The sequence below is a fragment of the Pseudophryne corroboree genome, chromosome 6, assembly GCF_028390025.1.
Source record: "Pseudophryne corroboree isolate aPseCor3 chromosome 6, aPseCor3.hap2, whole genome shotgun sequence".
NCBI lineage: Eukaryota > Metazoa > Chordata > Amphibia > Anura > Myobatrachidae > Pseudophryne > Pseudophryne corroboree.
In genome coordinates this window covers 176,722,409-176,738,908 of record NC_086449.1, presented here as the reverse complement: position 1 = coordinate 176,738,908, position 16,500 = coordinate 176,722,409, and the positions used below count along the sequence as shown (strand labels likewise).

The 16,500-nt window shown below is 47.9% G+C and overlaps 1 protein-coding gene across 2 annotated transcripts in view; it reads right to left on the bottom strand.

Moving 5' to 3' along the window:
• UNC5D (unc-5 netrin receptor D) overlaps positions 1-16,500 on the bottom strand; it is an 866,621-nt gene that overhangs the window by 438,788 nt on the left and 411,333 nt on the right. The gene's annotated exons all lie outside the window — the stretch shown is intronic.

Below are 16,500 nucleotides of genomic sequence, written 5' to 3'. Positions count from 1 at the left end.
GTGTGTGTGTGTGTGTGTGTGTGTAATAAAACACACCATGGCTACATTGTCTTGCAGTTTGCTTTCAGCAGTTTATCACAATTTTGACACAATAGTTGCTCACTTTGGCTGTGGTTAGGAAAGGAGCACCAGCTTGCTACATGTTTAATATAGATCTTGTGAGGAGTGAAACACAACATTTGTTACTGAAGTGTGTTTACTTTCCTGATAATTTTTCTCCAGATTAAAAAAAGCCCCTGATTAATAGCTCAGTCACTGCTAATTTTCTACAGAACTCTTGTACTACCATCACAGGCTATTAATCAAAATACAATTATGCCATAGAAATAACACAAGATGGCATAGTCTGCTGTGCGTGGGATAGCCTCTCAACCAAGCCCGAGACTAAAGCGGATTACTATTATTTACATTTTCATAACAGCAAATTAAAAAATGCCAATATAATCTTGCTGTGCACGCAGATAGGGAAGACAGCAAGATTTTAGACAAATACAGCAAGACACGTCTAATAAAGTACTGTACACCACCCCTAAATGTTTTAATCATCTTGTTTTTCACTTTCTGTAAAGTGTAATTGTTAAATGCCTAGTGACAAAATTAACCCCAGTGTGTCTGTGTGGTAAGGAATATAGGGGGTTATTCAGATTTGTTAGCAAACCAAAAACATTAGCAATTGAGTAAAACCACGTTGCACTGCAGGTGGGGCAGATGTAACATGTGCAGAGAGGTGTAGATTTGGGTGGGTTATATTGTTTCTGTGCCTGATAAAAACTTGCTGCTAAATTTCTATACTGCAATTTAGATTTCCGTTTGAACAAACACCACAAAATCTAACTTTCTCTGCACATGTTACATCTGCCCCACCTGCAGTGCAACATGGTTTTGCTCAATTGCTAACTTTTTTGGTTTGCTAACAAATCTGAATAAGGCCTGTAGATTGTAAGGCAGGCACTGACATGAGATATGAAATAATCTCTGCTAAATGCTGCAGAATATGTAGGCTCTAGGGGGGTCATTCCGAGTTGATCGTAGCTGTGCTAAATTTAGCACTGCTATGATCATCTTCCCAGACATGCGGGGGGACGCACAGCACAGGGCTAGTCTGCCCCGCATGTCAGTCCGGCCCCTTCCCCCCCAACACAAGTACAAAAGCATTGCACAGCGGCGATGCTTTTGTACTTGGAAGAGTAACTCCCGGCCAGCGCAGCTTCTGCATCTGGCCGGGAGTTACTTGTCGCTGCATGGGGTCGCAGCAGCTGCGTGTGATGTCACGCAGCCACTGCGGCCCGCACCCCACACGGTCTGGCCACTCCTGTATTGGCCGGTCCACGCCCCGAAAACGGTGGCTAAACACCGCGGTGCTGCCCCCTCCCGCCCAGTGAACGCCTCTGCCTGTCAGTCAGGCAAAGGTGATCGCTAGGTAACGACGGCCTTCGCACTGCGGCGCCGGTGCATGTGCAGTTCCAACCCGATCGCTGCGCTGCGAACAACTGCAGCGTGCTCTCGGGTCGGAATGACCCCCTATGTAAATATGTAATAATAATAATAATAATAATAATAATAATTTTTGAATCACGGCACCCTAAAGTATAATATTTTCACGGCCCTCCTAGGCTAAAAGTTTCTTATTGAGAAATTTTAGAAAGAAATATTAATTAATTCAATTGTGTTTATATTTCATCCTTAGGGTCAGTTGTGTGGTGAGGGACAAGATTTGCTTCTGTCTGGCCACATATTTTATGTTTGGCAGCAAACAGCACTGGTTTTGCCTATTACATTGACCATAAATAATTTTAATTGGTCCTGGACCACCAACCCAGGGCACCCCTGCAAGTCTCCCGAGGCACCCCAGTTTGAGAACCCCTGCTCTAGTGCACGATTCATATGTGCTCACTATAATCAGAATTCCCCTGCTCAGTACAGTAGAATTTGCCAGACAGCTACAATTATTGTTACTTTTTTACGTTTGTTGCAATAATGTTGTTCTCTGCAGCATTCCAGTGAAGCTCAAGAATTGAAAAACTAAATATTTCCGGTCTGGTGGAGTAGGATAATAATAATAATAATAATAAGAAGAATAAGAATAATAAGAATATAAAACCATCAACCTTAAGTTTTGCATCAAACACTGCTTTATCCGTTTCACACCGCCTGAGGCGGGTCGTACCCGGCACCCTGACATGGGTGTTTCCAGGTTGCGACCCGCCTCAGGCCCCTCGCCGCCGCTGTCCCCAACCAGGGCGCTTAGAGATCACATGATTTCCAAGCACCGCCCATCCACACAGAGTGAAAGGGAAATGGGTTGCATCGACCCAGCTTCCCGTTCACACAGCACAGCGAGCCGGGTTGAACATGTGTTCAACCCTGCTCGCTACCCGAGTTGGAATACTGGGTCGCTCAACCTGGATTATTCCAGCTGGGCCCCTTCAGACCGCACAGCAACCCGGGTTATGAGCGCTCATGTGCAATAACCCTTGTTAAAATCTGGCGGTCTGAAAGGGGTTTAAGTCATTCTTGCTTACCTGACCCTCTCCATGAGGGAGAAAATGCTCTGTTCCTGGACTTTCCTGGTAATGTATGATTGCCATCACCTGTGGTGAGCTAGTTAATTGATAAGAAAGGTGTTTCACCACAGGTGATGGCAATCATACATTACCAGGAAAGTCCAGGAACAGAGCATTTTCTCCCTCATGGAGAGGGTCAGGTAGGCAAGTATGGTATAAGTAACAATTAGCTGATGGATTGTTTTTTGATCATTGTCCAGTGGGCAACTAATGTTAGAGGAGTGGCTATGTAATAAATAGATATTTCTCTAACGTCCTAGTGGATGCTGGGGACTCCGAAAGGACCATGGGGAATAGCGGCTCCGCAGGAGACTGGGCACAAAGTAAAAGCTTTAGGACTAGCTGGTGTGCACTGGCTCCTCCCCCTATGACCCTCCTCCAAGCCTCAGTTAAGATTTTGTGCCCGAACGAGAAGGGTGCAATCTAGGTGGCTCTCCTGAGCTGCTTAGAGTAAAAGTTTAAATAGGTTTTTTATTTTAAGTGAGACCTGCTGGCAACAGGCTCACTGCATCGAGGGACTAAGGGGAGAAGAAGCGAACTCACCTGCGTGCAGAGTGGATTGGGCTTCTTAGGCTACTGGACATTAGCTCCAGAGGGACGATCACAGGCCCAGCCATGGATGGGTCCCGGAGCCGCGCCGCCGGCCCCCTTACAGATGCTGAAGCAAGAAGAGGTCCATAAATCGGCGGCAGAAGACTTTCCTGTCTTCATAAGGTAGCGCACAGCACTGCAGCTGTGCGCCATTGCTCTCAGCACACTTCACACTTCGGTCACTGAGGGTGCAGGGCGCTGGGGGGGGGGGCGCCCTGGGAAGCAATGAATTTACCTTATTTGGCAAAAAATACATCACATATAGCTCCTGGGCTTTATGGATGTATTTAACCCCTGCCAGTTTTCCAGAAAAAAGCAGGAGAAGAGCCCGCCGTGAAGGGGGCGGGGCCTATCTCCTCAGCACACAGCGCCATTTTTCCCACACAGCTCCGCTGGTAGGAAGGCTGCCAGAATCTCCCCTGCATCCTGCAACTACAGAAACAGGGTAAAAAAGAGAGGGGGGCACTTATTTGGCAAAATAACAGATATAAGCAGCTATAAGGGATAGACACTTATTGTAAGGTTGTCCCTATACATATATAGCGCTCTGGTGTGTGCTGGCAAACTCTCCCTCTGTCTCCCCAAGGGGCTAAGTGGGTCCTGTCCTCTATCAGAGCATTCCCTGTGTGTGTGCTGGGTGTCGGTACGTGTGTGTCGACATGTATGAGGAGGAAAATGATGTGGAGGCGGAGCAATTGCCTATAATGGTGATGTCACCCCCTAGGGAGTCGACACCTGAATGGATGGCCGTAATTAAGGAATTACGTGACAGTGTCGGCACGTTACAGAAAACTGTTGACGACATGAGACAGCCGGCAGCTCAGTTAGTGCCTGTCCAGGCGTCTCAAACACCGTCAGGGGCTATTAAACGCCCGTTACCTCAGTGGGTCGACACGGACCCAGACACAGACACTGACTCCAGTGTCGACGGTGAAGAAACAAACGTATTTTCCAGTAGGGCCACACGTTACATGATCACGGCAATGAAGGAGGTTTTGCACATCTCTGATACTGCAAGTACCACAAAAAGGGGTATTATGTGGGGTGTGAAAAAACTACCCGTAGTTTTTCCTGAATCAGATGAATTGAATGAAGTGTGTGATGAAGCGTGGGTTACCCCCCACAAAAAACTGCTAATTTCTAAAAAATTATTGGCACTATATCCCTTCCCACCAGAGGTTAGGGCTCGTTGGGAAACACCCCCTAGGGTGGATAAGGCGCTCACACGCTTATCAAAACAAGTGGCGTTACCGTCTCCAGAAACGGCCGCCCTTAAGGAGCCAGCAGATAGGAGGCTGGAAAATATCCTTAAAAGTATATACACACATACTGGTGTTATACTACGACCAGCAATCGCCTCAGCCTGGATGTGCAGTGCTGGGGTGGCTTGGTCGGATTCCCTGACTGAAAATATTGATACCCTGGACAGGGACAATATATTATTGACTATAGAGCATTTAAAGGATGCATTCCTATATATGCGAGATGCACAGAGAGACATTTGCACTCTGGCATCAAGAGTAAGTGCGATGTCCATTTCTGCCAGAAGAGGATTATGGACGCGACAGTGGTCAGGGGATGCGGATTCCAAATGGCATATGGAAGTATTGCCGTATAAAGGGGAGGAGTTATTTGGGGGCGGTCTATCGGACCTGGTGGCCACGGCAACGGCTGGGAAATCCACCTTTTTACCCCAAGTCACCTCGCAGCAGAAAAAGATACCGTCTTTTCAGGCTCAGTCCTTTCGTCCCCATAAGGGCAAGCGGGCAAAAGGCTACTCATATCTGCCCCGGGGCAGAGGAAGGGGAAAAAGACTGCAACAGACAGCTTCTTCCCACGAACAGAAGCCTTCCCCCGCTTCTGCCAAGTCCTCAGCATGACGCTGGGGCCTTACAAGCGGACTCAGGCACGGTGGGGGCCCGTCTCAAGAATTTCAGCGCGCAGTGGGCTCACTCGCAAGTGGACCACTGGATCCTGCAGGTAGTATCTCAGGGGTACAAATTGGAATTCGAGACGTCTCCCCCTCGCCGGTTCCTGAAGTCTGCTTTACCAACGTCTACCCCCGACAGGGAGGCGGTATTGGAAGCCATTCACAAGCTGTATTCCCAGCAAGTGATAATCAAGGTACCCCTCCTACAACAGGGAAAGGGGTATTACTCCACGCTGTTTGTGGTACCGAAGCCGGACGGCTCGGTGAGACCCATTTTAAATCTGAAAGCCTTGAACACTAACATAAAAAGGTTCAAGTTCAAGATGGAGTCACTCAGAGCAGTGATAGCGAACCTGGAAGAAGGGGACTACATGGTGTCTCTGGACATCAAGGATGCTTACCTCCATGTCCCAATTTGCCCTTCTCACCAAGGGTACCTCAGGTTTGTGGTACAGAACTGTCACTATCAGTTTCAGACGCTGCCGTTTGGATTGTCCACGGCACCCCGGGTCTTTACCAAGGTAATGGCCGAAATGATGATTCATCTTCGAAGAAAAGGCGTCTTAATTATCCCTTACTTGGACGATCTCCTGATAAGGGCACGGTCCAGAGAACAGTTAGAGGTCGGAGTAGCACTATCTCAAATAGTACTACGACAGCACGGATGGATTCTAAATATTCCAAAATCGCAGCTGATTCCGACGACACGTCTGCTGTTCCTAGGGATGATTCTGGACACAGTACAGAAAAAGGTGTTTCTCCCGGAAGAGAAAGCCAGGGAGTTATCCGACCTAGTCAGGAAACTCTTAAGACCAGGCCAGGTGTCAGTGCATCAGTGCACAAGGGTCCTGGGAAAGATGGTGGCTTCTTACGAAGCGATTCCATTCGGCAGATTCCACGCAAGAACTTTTCAGTTGGATCTGCTAGACAAATGGTCCGGATCGCATCTTCAAATGCATCAGCGGATAACCCTGTCTCCAAGGACAAGGGTGTCTCTCCTGTGGTGGTTACAGAGTGCTCATCTCCTAGAGGGCCGCAGATTCGGCATTCAGGATTGGGTCCTGGTGACCACGGATGCCAGCCTGAGAGGCTGGGGAGCAGTCACACAGGGAAAAAATTTCCAGGGCTTGTGGTCAAGCATGGAAACGTCACTTCACATAAATATCCTGGAACTAAGGGCCATTTACAATGCCCTAAGTCAGGCAAGGCCTCTGCTTCAGGGTCAGCCTGTATTGATCCAGTCGGACAACATCACGGCAGTCGCCCACGTAAACAGACAGGGCGGCACAAGAAGCAGGAGGGCAATGACGGAAGTGGCAAGGATTCTTCGCTGGGCGGAAAATCATGTGATAGCACTGTCAGCAGTGTTCATTCCGGGAGTGGACAACTGGGAAGCAGACTTCCTCAGCAGACACGATCTTCACCCGGGGGAGTGGGGACTTCACCCAGAAGTCTTCCACATGATTGTAAACCGTTGGGAAAAACCAAAGGTGGACATGATGGCGTCTCGCCTCAACAAAAACTGGACAGATATTGCTCCAGGTCAAGGGACCCTCAGGCAATAGCTGTGGACGCTCTGGTAACACCGTGGGTGTACCGGTCAGTGTATGTGTTCCCTCCTCTTCCTCTCATACCAAAAGTACTGAGAATCATAAGAAGGAGAGGAGTAAAGACTATACTCGTGGCTCCGGATAGGCCAAGAAGGACTTGGTAACCGGAAATTCAAGAGATGCTCACGGAAGACCCGTGGCCTCTACCTCTAAGACAGGACCTGCTCCAGCAGGGACCATGTCTGTTCCAAGACTTACCGCGGCTGCGTTTGACGGCATGGCGGTTGAACGCCGGATCCTGAAGGAAAAAGGCATTCCGGATGAAGTCATCCCTACCCTGATCAAAGCCAGGAAGGATGTAACCGTACAACATTATCACCGTATTTGGCGTAAATATGTTGCGTGGTGCGAGGCCAGGAAGGCCCCTACGGAGGAATTTCAACTGGGTCGATTCCTGCATTTCCTGCAAACAGGACTGACTATGGGCCTCAAATTAGGGTCCATTAAGGTTCAAATTTCGGCCCTGTCGATATTCTTCCAAAAAGAACTAGCTTCTGTTCCTGAAGTTCAAACGTTTGTCAAGGGAGTACTGCATATACAGCCTCCTTTTGTGCCTCCAGTGGCACCTTGGGATCTCAATGTAGTGTTGGGATTCCTAAAATCACATTGGTTTGAACCACTCACCACTGTGGACTTGAAATATCTCACATGGAAAGTGGTAATGCTGTTAGCCCTGGCTTCAGCCAGGCGTGTATCAGAATTGGCGGCTTTATCCTATAAAAGCCCTTACCTAATTTTTCATACGGACAGGGCTGAATTGAGGACTCGTCCTCAATTTCTCCCTAAGGTGGTTTCAGCATTTCACTTAAACCAACCTATTGTGGTGCCTGCGGCTACTAGGGACTTGGAGGATTCCAAGTTGCTGGACGTAGTCAGGGCCCTGAAAATATATGTTTCCAGGACGGCTGGAGTCAGAAAATCTGACTCGCTGTTTATCCTGTATGCACCCAACAAGCTGGGTGCTCCTGCTTCTAAGCAGACGATTGCTCGTTGGATTTGTAGTACAATTCAGCTTGCACATTCTGTGGCAGGCCTGCCACAGCCAAAATCTGTAAAAGCCCATTCCACACGGAAAGTGGGCTCATCTTGGGCGGCTGCCCGAGGGGTCTCGGCTTTACAACTTTGCCGAGCAGCTACTTGGTCAGGGGCAAACACATTTGCTAAATTCTACAAATTTGATAACCTGGCTGAGGAGGACCTGGAGTTCTCTCATTCGGTGCTGCAGAGTCATCCGCACTCTCCCGCCCGTTTGGGAGCTTTGGTATAATCCCCATGGTCCTTTCGGAGTCCCCAGCATCCACTAGGACGTTAGAGAAAATAAGAATTTACTTACCGATAATTCTATTTCTCATAGTCCGTAGTGGATGCTGGGCGCCCATCCCAAGTGCGGATTGTCTGCATTACTTGTACATAGTTATTGTTACAAAAATCGGGTTATTGTTGTTGTGAGCCATCTTTTCAGAGGCTCCTTCTGTTATCATGCTGTTAACTGGGTTCAGATCACAAGTTGTATGGTGTGATTGGTGTGGCTGGTATGAGTCTTACCCGGGATTCAAAATCCTTCCTTATTGTGTACGCTCGTCCGGGCACAGTATCCTAACTGAGGCTTGGAGGAGGGTCATAGGGGGAGGAGCCAGTGCACACCAGCTAGTCCTAAAGCTTTTACTTTGTGCCCAGTCTCCTGCGGAGCCGCTATTCCCCATGGTCCTTTCGGAGTCCCCAGCATCCACTACGGACTATGAGAAATAGAATTATCGGTAAGTAAATTCTTATTATAAAATAACTATATATATTTCTAGACAAATTTCTGAAGAGAGTATAATAATGTTGGTAACTCTGCACAAATAGGGCCTTATTCTGAGTTACATGTAATGTGGTCACAATTCAGTTCAGTCCCAACATTCAGCTCCCCGCAAACAGAAATCCCATGCAAACATCCACATGTATTCTGTTTCAGGTGCATCCATGCAACTGTACAAAGGGGTTTATTCAGATATGGACGCAGATTTTGCTTTCCACAGGAAGATCTGCGTCCATCTCCTCACATGCTGGACAAGGCCGCCCAGCATGTATGTGGTGCCGCCTCATGGTTTGGATGCATTGATTAGAGGTTGACCCCTGCCTGCGCAGTCTGGCTGCACTGGCAGGTGGTCCGCCACCATTTGCTATCGGAGCGATTCAGTGTGATGTCATGCAGCCCCCCGATGATGCTCCTGACACCCCCCCCCCCCCATTTCAGCCACCACACAGAAACGCCACCCCAGAGGCGCGGATGCATCCATCTCTGAATCGGCCCCCAAGTCTAGCCTTCCGCTTGTCACTTCTGTCATGACTATCTGAAATTAGACATAGTCACTGAAATTAGACAGGTCTATGCAAATGTTCACATCTGCATACAACCCAACATGACCCTCTCCAGGAGGGACACAATGCTCTGCTTCTGGACTTTTCCCTTTCTCTATGATTCCCATCACCTGTGTTGAACAGGTTAATGGATAATAATGGTGTTTCAGCATAGGTGATGGCAATCACAAATTAAGAGGGAAGTGCAGGAGCAGAGTGTTCTGTCCCTCCTGGAGAGGGTCATGTTGGGAGGTATGCATCTGTATAGAATGCAGCACTCTCTACATGCCCACAACACACCAACAGGACACTTCTGCTACATGCAAATGCACTATTGACACCCAGTAATGTCCATTCAACCTTAATGTATGTGAGAAATAGCCAAAGTGCAGTCAACTCCGAATCGCTCATAATTGCTCTAGACCAGTGGTTCCCAAACTCTGTCCTCAAGGAGCCCTAACAATTCATGTTTTCTAGGTCACCTGTGGATTTTTAAAATGTGACATTTAGTGATACACAGTGCACCTGCTGAGTGACCTGGAAAACATGAGCCATTAGGGGTCCTTGAGGAGCTGGTTTGGAAACACTGCTCTAGACTGTGCATGCAGTACTTCGTATGTGTGCAGTTTGATAAAAATGGCAAGATCTGTCCACACTCAGCTGCATAACACTCAGAATCAGCCCCAAAGTAAATAAATGCATTCTTCCTATGTAACTCTTAATAATACTGTACTGTATGCTCTCAAGATGTTTGAATTACTAAATAAGTATAACTTTTGTAAATACATATTAACAACTGTAGAACTATGGGGGTCATTCCGAGTTGATTGTAGCTGTGCTAAATTTAGCACAGCTACGATCTTCTTCCCTGACATGCGGGGGGGATGCCCAGCATAGAGCTAGCCCGCCCCGCGTGTCAGTTCGGCCCCCCCTCGCAGAAGTGCAAAGGCATCACACAGCGGCGATGCCTTTGCACTTCAAGAGTAGCTCCCGGTCAGCGCAGCTTTAGCGTGCTGGCCGGGAGCTACTCATCGCTCCCCAGACTGCAGTGGCTGCATGTAACGTCACGCAGCTGCTGTGGGCCGCCCTCGTTCGGTCCGGCCACACCTGCGTTGGCCGGACCAAACCCACGAAATGGCGGCCAAACGCCGCCGTTCCGCCCCCTCCTGCCCATCGATCGCCTCTGCCTGTCAATCAGGCAGAGGCGATCGTTTCCCTGCTACGGTCTTCGGCTGTCTGGCATTCGCCGGCGCACTACGGCACCGGCGCATGCGCAGTAGGGACCCGTTCACTCTGCTGCGTTAAAACGCAGCGAGCGAACGGGTCAGAATGACCCCCAATACACCTTGTGTTAACACTGAGCAAGATGGATATGTACTCACAAGGCAATTAGTATGACTGGCTGGTCTGATTGGAGGATAATTAACCCTCAATGTACCACAAGCACATATTAAGAGATGATATTCCTTGTGCCTAGGGCAGTCTTGTTCCCTAGAGTCTGGAGTCTCTGCGAGAGGCCTGTGCTAACAAAGAGACCAGCAATTTCCTCTCACCCTGGGCAGAGGATGTAAGCCTCAGAGAGACTGAACAGGCAAGCAGCATACCTTCTGTGACTTAGTTAACTTTTACCAAGATAATGACCTTTGCCCACATCAGGAGCACGTTTAACCTGGCCACCTCTGGGAATGTATGATTAGTGTACCAGACATTACCCAAGTGGCTCTTCTGTCTCGCATCCGTACTGGAGACACACAAACTAGGATGTAAGAAATTGATGTTCAGATTGTATTGCTGTGTGCGTGCCTGTAGACAGTGTTTGTCACGTAGGAGCGCCGGGCTGAAATAAACATGGAAAACTCTGAACATGCTGAGTGCACACACCGACTACTGGCTACCGCCACTGATATCATTGGCATTAATTACAGCTAATAATTGTTTTTGCTGTTTTCCTCCTTATGTCTGCATTCACTTTCTCTGTTTTTCCCTTAAAGCAGGTATGTCCAAACTGCGGCCCTCCAGCTATTGAAAAACTACACATCCCAGCCTGGAGGGCCGCAGTTTGGACATGCCTTCCTTAGAGTCTATGGCCCTCATTCCGAGTTGATCACTAGCTGTTTCCTTCGCAGCGCAGCGATCATGCAAAAAATTGGTACTTCTGCACATGCGTATGGTACGCACTGCGCACGCGCGACGTACTTTCACAAAAGCCGATGCAGTTTTACACAAGGTCAGCACTGCTGATCGTTGAGTTATTGACAGGAAGTGGGTGTTTCTGGGAGGTAACTGACCGTTTTCAGGGAATGTGTGTAAAAACGCAGGCGTGCCCGATAAAAATGCAGGAGTGGCTGGAAAAATGGGGGAGTGGCTGGCCGAACGCAGGGCGTGTTTGTGACGTCAAAACAGGAACTAAAACTCCCACCATGGCCCTAACTGTGTGGAGTTTGTATATTCTCCCCGTACTTGCGTGGGTTTCCTCTGGGTACTCCGGTTTCCTCCCACAATCCAAAAATATACTGGCAGGTTAATTGGGTCCCAACAAAATTAACCCTAGGGTGAATGTGTGTGCGTGTACATGTGATAGGGAATATAGATTGTAAGCTCCACTGGGGCAGGGACTGATGTGAATGGCCAATTCTCTGTAAAGCGCTGCGGAATATGTGTGCGCTATATAAATAACTGGTAATAAATAAATAAATAATAAACTAAAAAGTCCGAAGTGATCGCAAGGTAGGAGTAGGTCTGCTGCTACTCTGAAACTGCACAAATTTTTTTTGTAGCAGCGCTGCGATCCTTTTGTTCGCACTTCTGCTAAGCTAAGATACACTCCCAGCGGCCTAGCGTTTGCACTGCTGCTAAAAGCAGCTAGCGAGCGATCAACTCGGAATGAGGGCCTATGGGCCTGATTATGAGTCAGACGCATCTGTGAAAACATACACACGTCCTGTTTTGGAGCCAGCTGTATATGCCACTAAATAACAAATCACTGTGTGCACATGCGCCGCACAATGGGGGTCATTCAGACCTGATCGCACGCTAGATTTTTTTTGCAGCGCTGCGATCAGGTCAGAACTGCGCATGCGTATGCACCGCAATGCGCAGGCACGTCGCACAGGTACAAAGCGGATTGTTGCTGTGCGATGGGTTTTACGAAGAATCCATTCGCACAGCCAATCGCAAGGAGATTGAGGAAGAAGGCATTTGTGGGTGGCAACTGACCGTTTTCTGGGAGTGGTTGGAAAAACGCAGGCGTGTCCAAGTGTTTGCAGGGTGGGTGTCTGATGTCAATTCCGGCCCCGGACAGGCTGAAGTGATCGCAGCGGCTGAGTAAGTCCTGGGCAACTCAGAAACTGCACAGAGTTTTTTTGTACCTGCTCGGCTGCACATGCGATTGCACACTTGCACAGCTAAAATACACTCCCAGGTGGGCGGTGACTATGCAAACGCTTGACTGCAAAAAAATACTAACGAGCGATCAGGTCTGAATTAGGCCCAATGTGTCTGAAGTCACAAGTATGTGTGTGCGTACTGCATCTTGGGGGTCCTTCCGAGTTGTTCGCTCATTGCCGATTTTCGTTATACTGCGATTAGTCGCTAACTGCGCATGCGCATGGTATGCAGAGTACATGCGCTTAGTTATTTTACTATAAACTTAGCTGTTTTGCTGTAGCGTCTGCGGCGCTTTTCAGTCGCACTGGTGTTCGGTAAATGATTGACAAGAAAGGGGCGTTTCTGGGCGGCAACTTAGCGTTTTTCCGTTGTTGGCTAAAAAACGCAGGCGTGTCAGGGAAAAACGCGGGAGTGTCTGGAGAAACGGGGGAGTGGCTGGCCGAACGTAGGGCGTGTTTGTGACGTCAAACCAGGAATGAAATGGGCTGAGCTGATCGCAGTGTAGGAGTAGGTCTGGAGCTACTCAGAAACTGCTAAGAATTTTCTATTCGCAATTCTGCTAATCTTTCGTTCGCAATTCTGCTAAGCTAAGATACACTCCCAGAGGGCGGCGGCTTAGCGTTTGCAATGCTGCTAAAATCTGCTAGCGAGCGAACAACTCGGAATGACCCCCCTTATGCGAATAGAGGTGGTGATTCAGACCTGATCGCTGGGCTGCTAACTTTGCTGTCCTGCATTCAGATAGTCACCGCTTCCAGGGTTAGTGTATATTCACTGTGCAAGTGTGAGATCCCATGTGTACGCCGAGCTGCAAAAATCCACTTTGTGCTGTCTCTGCGCAGCCCAGGACTTACTCCTACAGTGCGATGAGAACAAGCTGATCGCTGCCGACGCTGACGTCAGACACCATCCCTGATAATACTTGGGCACGCCTGCATTTTTCCGGACACTCCCAATAAATGGTCAGTTACCACCCACGATCGGCTTCCTCTTGCCAATCACCTTGTGAACGCCCATGCGTTCGTATCATTTGCACCATCCCATCGCAGACCGGCGATGCCCTTGGTTGCTGTCGGACAAGCGTGCGCATTGCGGTGCATATGCATGCGCAGTTAGTACCTGATCGCCCGCTGTGCGAAAACGCACAGCAGTGTTCAGGTATGAATCACCCCCCAGAGGCCAGTAAGAAGTATTGGGGAAGGGTTTTCTTTTTAATTCCTCCACAAAAAAATGTCTCTCCATTTATCCCTAATTTAATTAGCAAACAAACAGGTAAGGTAGGTTGTGTATGTCACAAGTGGCACGGAGGAAGGAGGAACCAGAGCATGTGCAAGAAATGGGGCCTGCCTGTGTCTCCAGCATTACACATGAAGGAATATCTGATGAGTCTGGTTAGTGTGACCCACATGCAACGTCAAACACCAGGTATAGTGAAATGTCACATTGCCAGTGCACACTGACACATTTCCCAATTCCAGACAGATTCTTCTATTTTTAGTCAAGGAATGTGTCAGTGTGTATTGAAAGCTTGTTTGCTGTAGTGATTGATGATTCCTATTTTAAAAGCAGATCCTCACTTAAAACGCTGTAACTTTAGCATTGTTTGTAGCTGTTCTTTCACATATATGTCTCATTATTTAAAGAAGTGTCCCACTATCTATTATGCAGAATTGGCTTCTATAGCCATATTCATGCATATAGCCATATTCATGCATATCATATCTATACACTGCAGCATCTATGTACTTATATCTGCCCTCCTACATTTATCACATACTTATTTAGTTACCCAGCTAAATGTTTGCAAATGGCTAAACAGGTCTATTTAACAAGACCCTGCTCTGTCAATCACCATGTACCTCAATGAAGGTTGTCTTTTTCTCACCAGCAGCCTAATGCTGCCAGCAGAGGACTAAAAGGATATGTTGACAGGGGGGGCCTGGTCTACACACCGTAGCTACTTAAAATGGAATATGAACCCCTTTAATGTTAGGTACCTGTCACTATGATGATTGTTGGGCAGGCTCATACTGTATATTGGCCAATGTATGCTAAGAACCTCAGATATGTATAATAAAATGTATTATAACTCTAATGGTTGTATGGTGCACCTGCTCTCTTGCTCCTATGTTGAGTTAGGTTGCTGTACCCATAGAGGATTATGGGGATGTTGTTAGGCAGTTTACCCCCTTGCACTGGTGTTTCTATAATGGGTGCAGTGTGTGCGGTGCACACTGACCCCTGAGTCCAGAGGGGGCCCCCACCGCACCCATTTTCTAAATACTCATCCCTACTGAGTCCCGCGCTGACATCCACGGCGGTGTTAAAACTCTGTGAAAATGGACCAGCGGCCATTTTCATGGAGTTCTGCACATGCGCAGTAAAGAAATCTCAGGGGAAATGGCCACCACGCCATTTTCCCGGAGATCTACGCATGCGCATTCGAGTCTGAGCGCTCTACTGCTCAAACTCTAAGCGCTGCCTGCAGAGAGGAGGGGAAGCGCCCCTGCCCCCTTGAGAATTGGAGACTGGGTTTATCACTTCTTCATAGTTAGACTTCTAAGTTAATTCATAGCTCCTTTACATAGACCAATGGCGTTTCTATCATGAGTGCGATGTGTACGGTGCACACAGGCCCCTGGGTCCAGGAGGGGCATACACTGTACCCATGTTGATTTAATACTTACCTTTCCAGAGTCCAACGATGGGCGCTGTGGCCGCTGCAGCCGTGGCAAAAATCATACTCAAAATGGCCGCTGCGCATGTGCGGTACAAAATTTGTCTCCGGACCATGGCAGGCACCATGTTTACATAGACCTGCCGCACGCGCAGTAGACTCTGGAATATTGCCAGACTCCTCTCTTAAAATGCCCTTAACATAGACAGTCTCTTTAACCACTGTTATCTAATAGCAGCTAACTGTTTATCAAACTTCACACATAGATCTAAAGCCTTACACCTACTGGGTTCATTAATAGCACTCATTTATTAACACTAGTGTATGTATTGTACATGCTAACCTCATGTATTCATTCATACATTATAGTAAATTGCCCCGATGCTGTGATATTCCCTCTTTGTTGATGTACAGCTCAGTTTGCTGTGCCTTCATTAATGCCCAAAATGGCATTGTGGAAGAGGGAAATTTCACATACAGTAGGTAGATGGCTGCTCCTCTAGTTCTGCAGAAATGTGATGAAGCTCTACAGAGGGAGAGTATGGAAATGAGATAAATGGGCAAAGAGAGCAGATTAGAGCCATTACTTGTTCTGCAGAAGACGCACAGCTATTAAATGTTATAGCTGAGGGCTGGCAAAGGACAGGTTTCATGCATTACAATGCGTTGGATTGTGCACCTTCCAGTTGCCCTTCAGCAAGGACATTTTTAGGACCACTTTGCGCAATGTAAAGATGCATCAACCACTGAATAGTATGCATTAACCATTGATAAGTGTGTACTCTCATATCCACCAAATTCATTGATTGATGAATTGGGTAGTTGTATGCTGCACCTCCAATGGGGTTATTCTATGGTCAGCATAGTGTTGTTTCAGAGCCGGCCCTAACCAATATGATGCCCTAGGCAATATTTTGGCTGGTGCCCCCTAGCAACGCCGCTAGTTCTGCAGGAGATGCCTGGCATGAGTCAGCTGGCAGCTCTGCTAACATCGGGCGCCTTTTGTTTATGAAAATGCATCTTATTTGCATTACTATGTGGCTAGGATGCACAAGCAACTTCTGCTGATTAAAATGATATGCAGCATGCCTATATTCTGTGTGCGACTGCGGCTATATCTGCATATGAATTGCTACATTACAGTGATTTCCAGGACTACACTGCAACATAGCATTTCGTATGCAGATACAGCCGCAGTCACACACAGAATATAGGCATGCTGCATATCATTTTAATCAGCAGAAGCAGCTGGTGCCCCTAAGCATACCAAATGCCCTAGGCATTTGCCTAGTTTGCCTATGCCTAAGGCCGGCTCTGGTGTTGTTACATGAAGCATGTTACACTACATTGTGCTGTTGTATAGCAGAACATGCAGTGTGTATGGCGGTGCGATGAATC